Source organism: Choristoneura fumiferana, chromosome 16 (genome assembly GCF_025370935.1).
Source record: "Choristoneura fumiferana chromosome 16, NRCan_CFum_1, whole genome shotgun sequence".
NCBI lineage: Eukaryota > Metazoa > Arthropoda > Insecta > Lepidoptera > Tortricidae > Choristoneura > Choristoneura fumiferana.
Window position 1 is genome coordinate 12420427 of NC_133487.1, and position 18643 is coordinate 12439069.

The 18643-nt window shown below is 36.9% G+C and overlaps 1 pseudogene; it reads right to left on the minus strand.

Annotated features, from left to right (window-relative positions):
* Window positions 1–18602, minus strand: part of LOC141436211 (toll-like receptor 6) — a 141955-nt pseudogene extending 123353 nt beyond the window's left edge.
* Between the last annotated feature and the right edge of the window lie 41 nt (window positions 18603–18643).

Sequence of the window (18643 nt, forward strand, 5' to 3'; positions counted from 1 at the left end):
TTTGTATTTCCTTCTTGTAAAATAAAGAGTATAAACAAACAAACAAACGTCTAGTCGTCTATCTCCATAACGTACAAACAAACATACTAACATACAAATCTCGAACTCGGAATGATGATAGACATACATAAATATACTGTAAATCAGCAAGTAATTAAAACAGATCAAGTGTGAGTTGTTCTTAGGCAAAAAAAAAACAATATTGTAATGTATGCCAGCGGCGAACACTGGAGTGGAGACCTCGTGAAAACACTCGCAGTAGAGGGAGACCACCAATGAGGTGGTAGGACGATATCTGCCGACAGGCGGGTGTAGGATGGATGCATATGGCTGTCGATCGCCAGGCGTGGAGGAATGGAGAGGAGGCCTATGTCCGAAGACGGACGAATTAAGGGCTGCTATGGATGGATGGATGGATGCCAGCGGTTGCCTAGGTACTCGATGAACTTAAACAGGAAAACAGTTTGATTTTAAATTTTGTGGTGTAGTATTTTGCATCAACGTTTCTCCTTCTCTTCTTCTTCTTTGTAATGACGTTATTGTTGAGTAATTCGTTGACTTTAGCTTTTATTCCGGCATATGAAATTAGGAGAAACCCAAAGTAAGATTGGTTTTTTGGAATCTTTTTGTATTTTTTATTTCAATTCCAAATTTTTACTTTTACGGTCATCCGATCATTGAAATTAAAAACTGAAATATAGATGCACAAAAAAACCGTATTCTGTACCGCGTGCTATACCGCTACACCACTGTTGGTCAACGGCACAGACACGAATTTCCTCTATACACCACATATCTCAGCTTGTTTGTGTCTTATTTAGCCACTTAACCTAAATATTGAATGTTGTTTTGTTTTCTGTTGATACATTCAATTTTTTAACTATTCTATGAAATCAGTCCGTTTAGACACTTTGACCTCAGATACCTAAAAAAGAATTCAAATAAACAATCATATACTCGTAAGAGCGTCTACAATGCGCGAATATTTCGTTTCAAAGGCTCTCCTACTTTTGCTCGTGTGAGGAAACAATTTTCAATTTTCCTCCATCTTTCCCTTTAAGCAAATTCGCACGAATTCCTAATCCTTATACGGTTGAAGGCCTGCGGAATCAAGTTGAGGACGTAGAAATACTGGACGAGACGCAATTAGGCATACAAGTAATTGAATCATTTGAAGACTAGATGCACTGTCTGGGTTTTTCACGTTTTCAAAACAAACAAAGGTGAGATTGCGTGTCTCCTAATCCTACCGAAACTACTGACCCTAAAATAAAAAAAAAAGTAGTTCCATGCCTATAAATTGCAGAAAAATGTTTAAGAAATCGATCATTAAGTATCAAAGTAAATTTTCGTAACGACTAGAAAGTATTATTTTATAGGCTCGGTCGCGCAGCTCTAGTGGAAATAGCACAGCGGAGCGTGGATAAGTAAATGACGCGATTCTATTGGTTCATGACAAATACATTATATATTAGGATAGACTTGTTCTCATGTTCGTTGTTTGAATTCACTAAAGTAACTTGCAATAATACTTGCTTGTAATATTATAGTAGTATAAAATATTGCTTTATGTCAAATTTTAAATAAGCTTATTTGTATATATTAAATTGTATAATATGTCGGTACGCTATCGCATTGGATGTCCTGTAATGATGGTGTAATGTTTTATTATATAAATAAATGAATAAAATTACTCGCAACGCACAACACACAACACCACAACTCTGGTGGAAACGTTGCCTTAGTGTATTATTGTTTATTTACTACTAAAGCCGACAAACGAGCATGCGCTTCACGTAATGGTCAGTAATCAGTAATATTTGCTTGTTCCTATTGATTATGTTAGTTATATGAAATAAATATTTATTATTTTTGTTCTTAATCACCGCAGCCTATGGGCACCAACACCATCGGGCGGGCTACGCCGATCGAATACACTGACACAAGCTTTAACAGTTAATATTTTTATGGACCTGTAATATCATCCAAATGTAAGTTCATCATGAATTAAAAACCAAATGACACAACGACAAATACTTTAACCTAACGGTAAATCCGAGCGAGTATCGTGTTTTTGGTAAATATCACGAACCTTTCCAGCCACATTGTTTATCTCGTATTCTTATTCAATGATCAAGGCTTTTTCTGTGTAGGCACGTCAGCCGATGCGTTAGGCTGAGCCAAAGAGGCAACAGTACGATACTCTGTAGCTCAATATATGACCCCGCTGGTTCATACAAATAACATTGAATCACGTTATGTTATCATAAGTGAGTAGTGCGTTTTTGATTGAATTTTACGCTGATTAATGTGTTTATGCTAAAAGCAAAACTATTTGATATGTATCCCACTATATAATCATCATCATCATCATCATCCCAGTCTATATACGTCCCACTACTGGACCCAGGCCTCCTCTCAGAACAAGAGGGCTTGGGCCATAGTTCCCACGCGGGCCCAGTGTGGATTGGGAACATCGCACGCACCATTGAATCGCTTCGCAGGTTTGTGCAGGTTTCCTCACGATGTTTTCCTTCACCGCAAAGCTCGTGGTTAATTTCAAATGTAATTCCGCACATGAATTTCGAAAAACTCAGAGGTGCGAGCCGGGGTTCGAACCCACGACCCTCTGCTTGAGAGGCGATAGGTCAAACCACTAGGCCACCACGGCTTCTATATAATACTATGCTATAATGATACTATTTTTTTTATGTAGCCTGTATTATGTCCCACTGCTGGGCAAAGGCCTCCCCTTTTCTCCGCCACTCTTCCCTGTCCTGGGCATGCACCTGCCAATCGAGTTGAAAAGCGCTCAGGTCGTCCCGCCATCTCCTCTTGGGTCTATAATATACTATACAATATAATAAATGCGAAAGTTTGTAAGTCTGTTTGTTTGTTACTTCATCACGTCTAAACCGCTGAACCGATTTAGATGAAATTCGGAATACAGATAGTTTGAGTCCCGGGAAAGGACATAGAATAGTTTTTATCCCGGAAAATTTCATAGATCCAGCGGGATAGTGAAAACCGAATTCAACGCGGACAGAGTCGCGGATAACAGGCTAGTAAATACATATTTCTTTGATTTAATCTCATTATCATTAACATCATCATGGCGTCGTTTCGTAGTCTGGTGGTGTTGGTAGGTAGATTATGTTATTTATTTAAGTATTGGGTGTTCTTACAGTGCAGACGTGGAGGACCTGCATGGACGCACAGTTCTTGCATAAACGTGTCTATCATAAGGTCGCAGGTGCGCAAAAAATTTGTTTCAGTTTATTGATATGGACCTCCGCAAAGAAACGTCTGATTTAATAAATTAGTAGAAAATTTCTCGAATAAATAAGCTGTTATTGTAATCTGTAATTTAAATTCTGATGAAATGAGATCTCTATTGACATTTGGTATCTATACTTTACCCTCGTTTTTGAATGATCTATTACGTGCTGGCTGGTTAATATTCTAGTTTGTATGGCAGCCGGAGTCAAACCAAGTTCGCTTAATTACCATGCCTTACTGGAGAAATAAAAAAGGCGGAGTAAAATAGTCGCCGGCCTTTTTGTGTGCCTTGAAACAAAAGTTTTATTATTTTATTTTAATTGGTCTCTAGAAACTTCTATGAATTAAAGATAGACCGATAGCGATTTTTAGTCGAACCTTTTTGTTAATGATTTATAGAATTCTTTTTATAAATATAATTTCCAGGCAGATATCAAAACACGCAGTAATATAATGTAATTCACCACGGTATTAGCGAACTCAAAACATTTTAGGTGTACAAATTAGTATAAAAAGCATCAACTAAAATGAATAGTACATTGTGTCTTAAGGGCGGTAAATAAGGAATTACGAACGAGAGTCTATTAAAAGCCCGAAGTCGAAGACTGAGGGCTTTAATGAGTCGATGTTCGTAATTCTAGTACCACCCGTGCGACATACAATGTTTTTCATCACATTTACGAGTAAAATTTTATATTTGTAAAAGAAAAAATACAATTTTTCCAAATATTGGCGATACCTTAGGCTGCGCTCTTGGCAATGCCGCCCTCCGCCGCCTCCATGTGGTCCTGCAGCAGCTCGCGCATGGCGCAGCAGTATCAGTACGGGCACTGACTCATTTACCGACCTTGGGCTTCATGACGAGAAAATTAGTACGGGCAATGACTCATTTACCAACCACGGGTTTCATGACAAGCTCATTAAGGTCGAGGGTTTTATTTGGGGGGTTACAACGAAGGTAGCCTGCATGTTTCGACACTGTTTACGAGCAAGTGTGATGAAAATTACTTTACGAAATTAAACAAAACCAAATTCATAACAAATGAACTATGAGAATGAGATAAATCATGCACCGTAACGGGCTCTAATTTTATGCATTGATTTATTTAAACGGCTCTAAATAAATGTTCTTGAGCATCGACACCATCATTTTAACTATTGTTTAAGTTACGAACTGAAATATTACTTTCTATGTCTGAATAAGCGATTTATTCTTCACTAGAGGCGTTTCTTGAGAATAGTGGTGAGCACAATGTGTAGATATTTATGTGACAGAAAATACTAAGTATAAAATACTCTACACCTTTCTAGTTAACTTCTTCTTTCACGTGTTTATTTCTTGACTAGCCATTTCTGCGCCTTACCGTTTGTAACTCATAAAAAAAACTCTCTTTATTCCTTTTATTATTGCTAACTGAACTGCTAATAGAAGTTTTATTTTTTCTTATTCTTATTCTTTGATGAAGTGAATATGAAAATATTTAAATCAACCCATGTCCGTTGTCGAGCTAAGTATATTTTAATGGTACCTTTATACTCGTAATAATAATAAAGTATCACAACGACAATGAAAAAGTTAAACATGAGTATTTTCAATACTTACTAAATACTTTTTGACCAAACGAGTATAAAAACTAGGTCACGTTAAATCCACACCTCTTAAAACACCCGAGAATGTGTAGACATTCATCGTCTACATGATAATTAAATTTGACCTGAGGCGTTTTGGAAATACTAGCGCTTTGTATTTATGATACCATCGAACTTTACTTGACATGTCAGATGACCAGGTGCCGAGGCTGTGCTGTAAATATTGTTAACACTGCATAAAAAGCGGAAGGCATTATATATAGTAATTGATTGCTTCCTGGACTTTTACCGATGGCAAGTTTTAAGTTTTCGTTTTATTTATTGTGATTTTTTTAAGCTTTTTTAGGGTTCCGTAGCCAAAATTTCGCCTTTTTTATAGTTTCGCCATGTCTGTCTGTCTGTCCGTCCGTCCGCGACTTTTCTCACGGACTATCAATGCTAGAAAGCTGTAATTTTTAACGAATATATATGTAAACTATGCCGACAAAATGGTACAATAAAAAATTCAAAAAATTTTTTTGCAGTACCTACCTCCCATAGAAAGAGGAAGAAGTGGGGGTGATTTTTTTTCTCATCCAATCGCATTTATAATAATACTAGCGCACTCGGCAGACGTTGTCCTGCCCGAAAGAACTGTACATTAAAATTATGATAACATACCAACAACAGCGCCATCTAGCGGGTCCAACTTATTTAATAAGTTGTTTAATTTGAGGGGAGAGTTTACCGTAACGGCATGAACATTAAATTTTTGACAGTTACGAAACTCATTAACATTTTGTATGGAAAAAGTTTTTTTCTTTTATTTTATTTTTTCGGCAGTTTATTTCTGACGAAGACAAATCCAAAAACACAAAAATCATAAAAATTGGTCCAGCCGTTCTAGAGTTATAAATGGTGTAACTAACACGACTTTGTTTTATATAATATATATAATAGATTATTAGTAGGTATATTATAGTATATGGTATGGATGAGCCAGATATTTTTGCACGCGTCGCTGTGGCAGATATGAATGCAGACGACTGAACTTTAGATGCTCATTTTCATAAAACATTCAGTTTTTGACGATAAAACAAACGATCCTATTTTCGACTATGGCATTTTATTTTATGTTTCGTATTCGCAGTTAAGACTTTGCATCTCTATCGCTCAATTGAACTTTTGTTCTTGCGAATACAGAAATACATAGATAAACGAAAGTAGTTAAAACGACCACACCTGCAGTTCCTAGAAATATGTAAAACCATAAACATTAACAAATGATTTTAACAACATTTTGATGACTGCTCCCGACGATTATCGGTGTTAACTGACACATAAATACGTTTACGGTTTCCGAACTGAGAAAAAGCGCTAAACATTTTTAATATTTCAGTGATCTGTTGCCGGAAACAGTGCTATTAGTAGAGCGCTGTTAATTTTACAAATTAGAAGCGTATGACAAACTAAAATTAATGGACGTTTGTCAGCTCGAGGCATTTTTTAATTCCACACTCTGGTTGCGCTAATGATCCAACAGATGTCAGCACTATACCGAAATTCAATGCCATGTTTTTTCCTTCAAATTATTTGTCTTGATGACTTCGAGGTTATTCAACTTGTCTTGATGATTCCAGATAAATAATTGATCTATCACGCTCTCTAAATCCTTGTTTCATGTTACCAAAGATAACAACACGGTTGTTGACGACAAGGTAAGGTATTCAACATTTTGTATTCTGAGACTTTGTTTAGGTATAGGTACCTTAACCCCTACCGGTAGTGCCCCCGCCAAGACGAGCGCGAAGCAAACACTGCCGTACCATCCTGTACTGAAACCATTTCGCCGCATTTTCAGGCCCCTATTTGAGAACCTCTGGATAAGACCAGAACGCACAAATTTTCGTCATCCAATAAGCTATAATCACATACTTAAAATCCAAAATTTCAAGTCTGTAGGTCATTTAGTTCCGAAGTTAAGCGAAAGCAAAGTTTCGCATTTATGACACTCACTCACTCACTCACTCATGATCATCAAAATAGAACTAGTACTTCCCATAAACTCAGAGAGCTGAAATTTGGTACAACAGAGTTAGGGTTTAATGGTCATATAAAGGGAAAACTATAAAAACTAGGATAATCGGAGATCTGGAGTACATGGTGACCCTGATTAGAAAACACAAGAGTTCATCCAAACTATTAAAGATCGACATACAGCCTTTACAAATTTTCTACAAAAAGAACTGAAATCCCACCAAAAACATTTTGTAAAAAACTAGCCAAATCTCGATGGAGCTGCTTGTTTATCTCTAAAAAGTAATGAAATCTAGACAAAGTCGTGCCAAGTCTAAGGTTCCTTACTGCGATTTCTTTATATTCTCCGCGTATTGAGTCTCAACATTTACTGGATGAAGACTTAAGACTCAACATTCTTTATACGTCAGTGGGTACAAGTCAGCGGCCAAGTCACACAACATTAACTATAATAATAAAGAAATCGCAGTAAGGAACCTTAGACTTGGCACGACTTTGTCTAGATTTCATTACTTTTTAGAGATAAACAAGCAGCTCCATCGAGACTTGGCTAGTTTTTTACAGAATGTTTTTGGTGTAATAGCTTTTTTACAAACCTATAACCTGAACGGACGGATACCGACCTCTGTATATTTGCTCTCGCTAAGTGCAAATATACGGCACGGCGGTAGGAATATGCTTTTAACGTATGGAAGTAAGTGGCTTACCGCACCTTGAGGTCTGAACCTTTAACACCTAACACGCATAACGTAGTCTGCTTAAAGTAAAGCTTAAACAAGAAACCGGGTAACACTAAACAGATTCCATTAAAGTGTATCCACCAATACTCGAAGGGCTAGGAACTTTGATTAAAATTTCATAACCCCCAGCATCAGCAGAGCAGACTCATTGTAAATTATAGCGGCGTATTCAATATTCAATGAGTTGAACCTTTGTTAACACATGTAAGCAGCATTTTAGCTTGGTATATATTATTTAAAGGCTGTTAGATGAAACCGGCTGGTACGTTTTTGATTACATTGGTCACATTAACTCGATTCATGTCGTGACCAGGTACTTAAGACACGAAAGTAATGCACATGATTGTAAATGAGTGTCAAGCACTATTTTTTTCATTCGTATGAGACGAACTATTAACAATGCTTTATTTAATTCAATGTTTGCATTCGGAAGTTACGCAGCAGTAGTATCTACAGCCCCCCAACAACACTGATTCTCAAGGAGTTGCTTGTAATTTTTCCATATATGTAGGTACGATAACCTGTTAACGTGATATCAGAGATAAGATGTAGGCAAAGGTGGCATGCATCTAACTAACTTCAAGGTGTTGCATTCGAAGACATACTTAACTCACGTTTCCCTCACTTGCCCTTTCTGCACTTGCCACTATAATGATAGCTGTTTTTTAGTTCCGGTTGTATTAACCAATATTTTCTCGCTTTGACACTGGTACGCGGCATCTTTTCGTCTCATTATCTCACCTCGGAATATACATCCCAGGGTAGGGCAAAGGCCACCTCTCAGAATGAGAGGGCTTTTGCTACAGATCCCTCGCGGTCCCACTGCGGATTAGTATTTCACACGTACCTATACCTACCAAAAATTTCTTAGCATGTGTGTGCTAGTTTCTTTACAATGTGTTCCTTCACCGTAAAGCTCAAGGTAAATTTCCAAATATGTCCCAAATAAGACTATCTGCCTTGCTCCTACTTGCTTGCTAGCTTGGCTTGGTGGAGGAGCAAGGCAGATATTCCATTTATTTTAAACTGGACCTCCGCAAAGTAGCGCCTGAATCTAAACAGTATTTAGGTAATCAATATTTGTGCCCAGTGATGACATATTGAATTGAGATATGGTCCCTTTCAGTGGTCTCATAAGAAGCCTCAAAGTCATCCAAAAGGCAATGGAAGGGCTATGCTTGGAGTATCTCTGCAGAATCGAATTAGAAATGAGGAAATTACTAGAGGAACTAAATTTACTAACATAGCTCGGCAAATTACCCTAAAAGGTGGTGGGCGGGGACATTGCTTGAAGAACCGATAAATGTAGGATTTTAATACTTTAAACTAGTCTAAGATTTAAACACTATCAAAATGTACTATTGAAGGAGCGAGGTCTCCTGATACAGGTATTTTATACCTACTAGGAGGTCTCAACCGCTCTTGTACAACTATTTGTTATCTAAATAAACGAAAGATTATAGAGTGGCGGCCGCATATTGTAAGGTGAAGTGGTACCTATTTTAATTTGGATACAGTATCTGTTTTAGTTAAATAAGTCAACCTTGAATAAATTTCAGCAGGGCAAGGGCATTGTACTAATCGATATCTCAAAAGTACTTACCTACAAAGGCCAAACTAACGAGTTGTTTAGTCCAGTTTGGTAGCTTACATTTACTCCTAAGTGTTTTAACCATCCCATAAACAAACAACTACTCTCAGCTCCTAATTACTTCTCGCAAACTCATTAGCTTTTTAAATCTCGCTTTACGCAATCAGTTCCTGACAAGAAAGTCAGAGTCCGTTTTGCGCGAGTTAACAAAACGCCGGTTCTCCCGAGGACGGCCAGCTATAAGTCATCCAACTACCGCCGTCAAGTCGCCAAGAACGCTATATATCAAGTTTGATAGTCAATTATTGGCACTCGGTACTGGAAACCGCTGTCTTTGGGTTATCGAAACCGTAGCCTTGGGGACAGCCCTTCGATAATACCCCGGGTTTATTCATACTGTTAAGTTGTATTCTGCAAACAGGGCCAAAACGTGTGTTTACTTAATTGTAAGTGCAAACATTAGCGTTATATGAAAAAACTTAAAAATTTAGTATTTTGTGTTAGTAGTTTTTGCAACTAAAGATGTTTTCCAAGCCTTTCATTGCCAACTATTTAATGTGTTTGTTTATAGTACATTGTGTTTTAAGGGTAGTACGTGGTTTTGGATTTTTTTAACAATGCCATGTTTTCCAAGAAATTTTTAATTACTTTCTAGTGCCATCCACGAAGACGCGTGATTTTGTCAAAATTGGACATTAATAACATTGTAATAAGAATCACGGCACGCGTCATCGTGAATGACTCTACCTATAACTGATTACGTCTTCTTGACTTTATTTCACTTCATTTCATTTCTTTCATAGCTACCTAAATTTCAATCCTGGTCATGTATTTCCCAGCACTAATAAAGCAGAGATATTTATTGTAAGGATAGTAAAGTGACATCCGACGCTAATGTTGGGAACTTGGAATGAACCCACTGTAATGACGGTCGCTCCACCGAGCTATTTGCTGCGCTCCGAAAATTCTCATGCCGACACTTTGTTCACATTCCCAACCAACTTCAGATTGAATTAACAACACTAAAAACTACAAGTAGTCACGAAATCCTTAGTGAAATTAACGATTATCTTTTGTAACTCCGCGAGCAACATTCCTTTAACTAATTCGAATATAGACTACGACTTGATCCCAAATTCTTACATTTTGACAACGAATACGACCCGAAAAAAATTTGTACGGCCGGTTCTTAATGCGTAAATAGATTTGTGCTCCTCGAAATAGAATTTTGAACAAACCATGCATCCCAATGTTTTTCTATTTGACTACCAAACATTATTTGGAGTGCAACGGTGCATGTGATTAAGGGATGGTATTTTATCTGCGCTGCTTTGTCCTCGGCTGTCCTTGTTTTGCGGTCTGTGGTCGACATATCAATATGACATGTCACGTAGTTCTTATTTCGTGGCAGATAGGAGACATAATTGAATGATGGATCGCGTGCGTTTAACAATTTGTATTGAGTTACGCAAACCCAATACGGTTGCCTAGACGAAAGCTGATCTCTTGCAGTGACATCTTTAAAGTACGTAAAGGATTATCAAATGACAATATACGTTTTTCTAAACGAGAGATGATATTTTAGACCACAGTGCTTTTAAATTGCGTACGCGTCTTTTGTCGAGCCATATGGCGCTTTCCTCGCAGATGTCTCTTTGTAAAGCCTCCATGTTTAAGTAAGCTTATACCTTAGCATGCTTATTTATCTTAACTAAAATAGAATTACATCTACCAATCCTTTGGATTCCTTCTATGAACAACATAAGTAGACACTTGCATTGAGATTCTAGTGCACACTTACATTTTTTTCGTAAGAATTTAGATAAGCTGGTGAACTCTTTCAACAAACATCCTTTATGCAAAGTTTTAACAGATAAGTTTGTATTGTGGTCAAACAAAAATCGAGTTCAAATTATTTTGGATGTTTTAAAGTTTGTTTAGAGACGAATCGGTGTCCTAACCCACTACAAACAAAATCATTCAACCCTTAATAACTGAATTTAAAACTTAAACTCGCACAACCCTATTGCGGTTCACTAATAAGTAATAACTATCAAAACATACAAGCGTGCGTAGCTAAAATTTTCCGCACAATGTTATCTACATCCCTCTTCAGTGGAGCACCGAAATTAATTACCAACTAATTCCATTATCCCGCCCTTGTGTTAGCATTATGCGAATATGTTTTATGAGAGAAAATGGGCTACATATTTTCGGCTAGTTTATTTGAATGTGTCACAAAGATAAATTATTCAAAGTGCCTACATACTTTGATTCATTAAAAGTAGCCAACCCAAATCCTTGGAATCCTCTTTTATTTATAAATGTGTGATCTGTCCGTTATCGCTCCATGCTTAAAATACTTAACCGATTTCGATGAAATTATCTATGGCGATAGTTTTAGTTCCTGGGAAGGTTATAAAGATATTTTTTATCTAGAAAAACGGAATAGTTTCCGAAATGTAAATAATAGCGATAAGTACGCGATTTTTCTGTGTCTATCAAAGTCAAATGACAGAAATACCAACTAAAGTTACTTATTGTATGCTTAAAAAAACGTTTATGAATATGAGAGGATGTTAAGAAGACAGTTTTTGTTTCATAGTTTTGTGTGATGATATTATTTGGATACGCGTAAAGTGGTTAGGTAAGTACTTAAATTTCAAAATGAATACAATTTTAAACGAATCAAGTTTTGTGATCAAGTTTATCAATGATCTATGTATCCACAGTTTAGACAAATCCATACTTACTTAATATTATAAATGCGAAAGTGTGTGTGTTTGTATGTTTGTCCGTCTTTCACGTCGATATTTAAGTTTTAAGTACCCATTCCCGTCAGTTCTATAACACAAAATCGACGACGGTGCCGAAATCTTATGTCTCTTGTTACTAGAGTTTCAGTTCAGCACTAACTTCCGCCAATTTACAGTTGTAAAGACTAACTAACAAACAGGGTGTATCCGATAAAATCGAGACCGGGATTCGTGGAAATAAGTTTTCCCATTATTCCGGCGCTGACCCGTCTCCGGTTGATAAGGGTGCGAACGGCAGAAGGAAACCGATGTTGATTTCGTTTTGATTTGTCCGCGCACAGATAATAGCAGTTTCATGAGCAAGTTGAGCAACGCAGGGAAGTGGGGACAAAAAGCGTTAATATGACACGCTTGTCACGACGTCGGCTGGTGCGAGCTTTGACTCTCAGTCAAAGGGAGCGTTGGGAAATTATAATTAGATTATTAATGTAATATTTTGTAGTTATTAAGCTATACAAGAAGACTAAGAAATAATTTAATACTGGGTCACAGATTTTTTTAACTGTATTCAATCATGCCAATGGGTGGGAGAACCTGACTACAAAGCTTGAGGTCCCAGGTTCGAATCCCGGCCGGGGCAGATATTTGTATGAATAATACGAATGTTTGTTCTCGGTATTGGGTGTTAAATATGTATTTAAGTATGTATTTATCTACATAAGTATGTTTACCGTTGCCTAGTGTCCATAGTACAAGCTTTGCTTAGTTTGGGACTAGGTCAATTGGTGTCAAGTGTCCCATGATATTTATTTATTTATTTATTTATCTTATTGCTAAACTTTTGACCGACTTCCTAATTTACTCATTTCTCTTGTTCATAGAAAGCTAATTTTGTATATAGGTTCTATTTCTATTCTTCCAAAAGGAAGGCTGTATTTCGATAACTTATGTACGTACAGAGTTCGTTCTATTTTTTAATTATACACAATATAATCTTCTTTAAAAACGTTAACAATATAATGCAAAGTTTAGCTGAAATAGGGATAATACCGAAAAAAAATATACGCAGTTTTGGTACGCACATACAAAAATATTCTAGTGGGGTCCATATCGGCTTCGGGACTTATTGAAAGTACGAATTAATTTTGTCAGAATGCTCGCTTGTTATGACATAACTCTTTTTTTCTGAACTGATTGTTCAGAATTGTTATAAAACAAACCAACCTATAGTTTCCTACAGGATGACCACTTTAAATTTTCAGAAAAATTTAAGGTTTCAGTGGGAAAAAAATCATGACAAACGATGATTCGGATAAAAATTCAGGTATGACTAGCGAAGAGTAGCCGAACTTAGGCACTCCCAATGAATACTGATACAGTAACAATAATGGATACAATACAAGACTCAAACCACTCTCATCCACTCAAAGGTTGAGATCCCTTAAAGGGATAAGCCCGCCTTAAAGTTTGTCAATTGTATTGTGTTTCCTTTCTTTTGTACAACAAGGAGTTTATATACAAACATACATACAAGAGCCCATTTACGTAACGTCATACTAATGACCGTAGCATGAACCCCGAGTTCACTATATAGTGGCTTACTAAACACCGGCAAACTTATTAGAACGGTGGTTACGTTCAATTTCTAGTTCATCGTAGGAAACTTGCCCTGCCTGAACTTAGGACACTATGAGTCCAGGAAAGCCACAGGCAAAGATATTTGGCAACTAAAAAGAACAAAACTGACAGTAGTTAGTTATGTAAGGGCATGAAAAATGTAATTGTGGCATGTTTCTGCGAATATGCAGTTAATACGAATACGATGATTGAATGGGAAAACTATGAAAACACCTTGTTATTAAATGTTTTTATTTAACTTGCAATTTATGTTTAATGCATGTATGTATGTGCGGGTCAAATCTTGCAACTTAAATGACCCACTTCTAGTAGTCGGATTGTCTTGAAATTTGGCATACTTATGTAAATTGGTAATGACACCCGATAGTCGGCCAGGATCGTCTCCGCAAGACGGAACTGCTTGTTTGGTATGCAAATGTAGTTTGGGTGACAATGCAAGTACAGTCACAAATAGTACAGTCAGCAAAAAATCATCTATTAGAAATGAAATTTTTACGAAAAACTTATTTACATACCTAATTAAAGCAATAAATATAAAAATTGTGTCGTTTTTATTCAATATGTAAAATGTTAATATCCATGTCTATATAAAATGCTATTAAGTAAAGGCACAGCTTATGATGTTCACAGCTAGATTTGCAGGTAAGCTTTGCAGAACTGCTGTCAAACCAGCTTTAAAAACCATCTCCAGAGAGGAGACACAAAGTTCAGTAACTAAGTAAATTTTATTTTTAAGTGCACTCAGTTGACGTTTTATTGTTGAATTACTATAATTACAATACGAACCAACTACATCGGATAATCTATAGCTGTAAGAATAGATTAATCGTAAATCGATACTTACTTTTTTATGCCCCCTTGAGTGTACGCGTGTCTGATTGTCTATTAGTCTCTCTCGGTACTCTTAAAACTCTACAATTACCTTGTAAATTGTCTCTACAATGACAAAAATTACGTCATCTCGAGCTAATTCTATAATAATATTATGTTACCTTATGGGTCCCACTGAAAAACAGCGTTGTGGTTTGCCGTAACAGTATGCTGAGTGGGGTCCACTTTATACTATTCGATGTTATTTTTTTTTTGTTCTCTCCATCTAATGTATTTTTATGTGTATCGAATATGTGTAAATAAATGTGTCTCTCTCTCTCTCTCTCTCTCTCTCACACACCTACCTCATCTTAAGCTAATTCTATTATATATATAAAATATTTCATTCGACTGGATGGCAAACGAGCAAGTGGATCTCCTGATGGTAAGAGATCACCACCATCCATAAACATGTTATTTTTATAAATATTGACAAGTTAGCAAAACGATTCAAATGCCCTATTTGTTAGTTTTGAATTTTCTTGATCAGACAAATGCCTATTATAAGTACTAAATTGAAAAAAATATTTTTTTATCTTTGATCGATACATTTTAGTTTAATTGCATGCATTTGCGCTTTAACTGAAATAAATGTTCAATCAATAGTTTATGTTCAGATACTGTTCTAAAGGACCACCAAGTATGCTAATGTCACTTTCAAAACACCACGAGGTCTCCAGTAACCGCATTATAGGCTCCTTTTACCAGCACTCAACTTTAGTGGAGTGACTTTGAATTTCTAACATGTTTCAATATTGGCCGAGCGAATGTTGAAACTGGGTGAATTTTGCTCAGGCATATTTTATTTAAAGCCGCTTTAAAGTTAAGTAGAATCCCTTAAGACCTTTTTAAAACCCGAGAAAAGTGTCAAACTTAGTAACAGTTTATAAAATGCCCGTGAACTCTAGGTAACTCGGATACCTACTTTGAAGGGGCATTTTTTTCTAAACACATAATGCAAATAAACATATGGTAAAAAACAAATTAAAACAAAAAAAATATAATTTTGAAAAATTGTTTTTTTATTTCATGTACTTATTTTTCTTTTATATTTTCCTTCGACTATTTACAAATATTCACATACTGATTATTTACAGTCTTTTTAATGACAAACATATTTTAACAATTATAATATAAATGCATCTGTACATAAAACTTTGGCATTATAATAAATTAAGCAGTAAAAAATAAACTCAATAAAATTATTATTCGTATCAGTTTTTTTTACAAAGTTGGTACTATTTACATCGTTAATTGGTAGCCTACCTATAAATTACTATCGCAGATAGTAGGAAAGTAATCCGTCAGTAACAACTCTAAAATAAACTATCATCTTAAGTCGTACATTGAAATGCGGATTGTGATTCTACATGTAACTTCTTAGCCTACAATAAATATATGGAACGATCTTATATATAATTATCACTTTTTGTTGGACTAATACGCTTAAGCGTTTGAAATTAAGGTGAGATTTACCTGCGTTGGAGCATACGCTACGCCCAGAGTTGCGCGTGCGGTGGCATGCGGTGCGAGTGGGGGTCGTGCGCGTGCAGGCTGGCTGACAGCGCCAGGCCGTCGCCCAGCAGAGGCGGCAGCTTGCCCGGCGGCGGCGGCGGGGGCGGCGCCGGCGCCCGCCCGGCCCCCACCGGCGACACCGACGCATATATATTCACCGTCGAACGGTGATACTGACACTTCCTCAAGTCCGGCATCGCAAACCTTAGCTTCTGCCAAAACTGCCTATCACCCCACTCTATACACGTGTTAGCTTTCAAACACAACCTCAGTTCGGGATCGATGTCTCTATTCGGTAGCTCGCCTAACAATATTATTATCAGTCTTCTACGTCTCTCTTTTAGAACTTCGTGTAGTGCTGTTTTAAATTCGAAACGGCACCATTCGTTGTTGATAAAGTTTTTAGATAAGACAATTATTGTCCTTTTCGACGATTCCACGGCTTCGATGATTGTATCTGCTACGTACGCTGAGGCATTAAAATCTCGATAGTGCAGGCAGAGTCGAAAACTTGGATCAGTTGATTCTAAGCCGGGAGCTAACATTTGCGCTACAAATGCCTCATCCTTGACACTGTAACTTATGTAGGCATCAAACAATCGGTCTTTATCGGCTTCGTCATCGAAAGCAGTGCTTTTGTAACACATTCTGAAGCCACAGTGGTAGTAAATCCAAACGCGGAGCTCTCGGCGCCAGTAAAACACGCCGCATATTAATGCCGAGCTTATAACAAATACACACAGTGATATTAAAAGCAGTGGAAGGTAATCGTTTATAACTTGATTTTCTATTATTGAAGAACTTCCACCAACGTCGTTTGTACAAGTAGTGGAATTAAAATCAGCCATTAGCGCTCCAACGGTATTCGTAACATTGTCAAATGCGCACGTGATTTTATTCGCATCTTCCACTTTTCCAAAGTTATTTTTAAACCAATCTCTGAATTTCTGCAGGTATTGACAGTCGCAAGACCAAGGGTTGCGAGACAGGCTTATCTCTACCAAATATGGATTCACTGTAAATTGCCACACCGCAAAGCCGTAAATGTTATTCCCTTCCAAACGGAGCACCTCTAAATGCCTCAACTCTATGAAGGTTCGATTGTCGATATAGTGTATTTTATTGTCTTGCAGATGTAATTCTCGTAAATTCTCCAGAGGCGACAATTCAAAGCCGAGTAATTCTTTTATATTATTTTTCTCTAGATGCAAAACTGTTAAGCGTTTTAGTCCACTAAATGTATTATTATACAGAGCGTCTATATTCGAGTTATTAGCGTATAATATTTTTAAATTTTTACGACCTATAAATGCGTGACTTGTTAAACCACCAAAGTTATTACCGTCTAGATATAGTTCAGTAGCGTCCATAGGTATACTGTTGGGTATTTCGGCGTACCCCGCAGCCGAACAGTCCACAATATTTGCCGACCACGGCTGATCATGATAACATGTACAGTTCGATGGGCACGTCATTTCACAATCACAAGCGTCAAAATCACAACAATGGCACAACGTAAAACAATGAGTTTTATACGTACACAAAAACTGGGATGATTCCGCCTCAATGAGCGGAATATAAGTTCTTTCTCTATTATATAACAACTTGCAGTATATGCTTTCTAGGTCCATTACCCTAGGATGCTGCCTTAGATGATCAAGTTTGTTAATTCGTTGTAACCACTCCATTGTACAATCACACTGAAACGGATTACCCCCGATGTAAAATTCGGGCAGAGGGCGACCTGGATCCACCGGAGTTAGACGAAGCGCATTGAGATCCATACTAGTTATCTGATTTGCATACAAATCGACTCTCGTTAAATTGGTTTTTCCAACAAAAGTTTGAGCTTCAACTTGTGTTATTTGATTATCATTTAGGAACAGAAGTTCCACGCTGCTCGGAATAGAAAAGGTGGATATTTTTGTCATTTTGTTGAAGCTTGCGTCTAATGTTTGCAGACGCAGTTCTTTGTCCAAGCGGTAGTTATTTCTCAATTCTTTGATGTTGTTGCTATGTAGGTCCAGCCATTGAAGTCCCTGTGTATAAAAGCGTAATCAAACCATTCTATTTGGTTATCTGACACGTTTAACCACAACAGAGAGGGAATATTTACAAATAGACCTTGGATGTCGGTTAGCTGGTTGGCATCCAACCTAATGGCTTGCAAGTTAGAAAGAGCTTCAAAGCGTTAATGTCAATGTGTTTCAGTTTATTACGCGCTAAATTCAATATCTGTAGCGAAGGCAAATCAGAAAAATACGTCTTTGCTTATATTCTCTATCTTATTTCCAATAAGTCTCAATCCATATACGTTATGCAAACCGACAAAGCCGGGTTCTTCAAGCAATTTTATCTGATTTCTCCTAGATCAAGTGTTCTGAGCAATCTCATATTTCTTAAGGCTATGGGCACTTTCTTTAATTTATTTCCGTTTAAATTTAAATCTTGTAGAGAGGATGTATTTCTAAATGCTTCAGGATGGAGCTCTTCTAAATGATTATTGTCGATAGATAGTAGCGACAAAACGTATAAACCATTTAAACGCATAAGCATCGATATGTGATATCTTATTGTAGGATAAATAAGTGTGTGAAGATTGTTCATAGGTGCAAATGTATCGGCCGCAATGCTTTCCAGCGAATTAT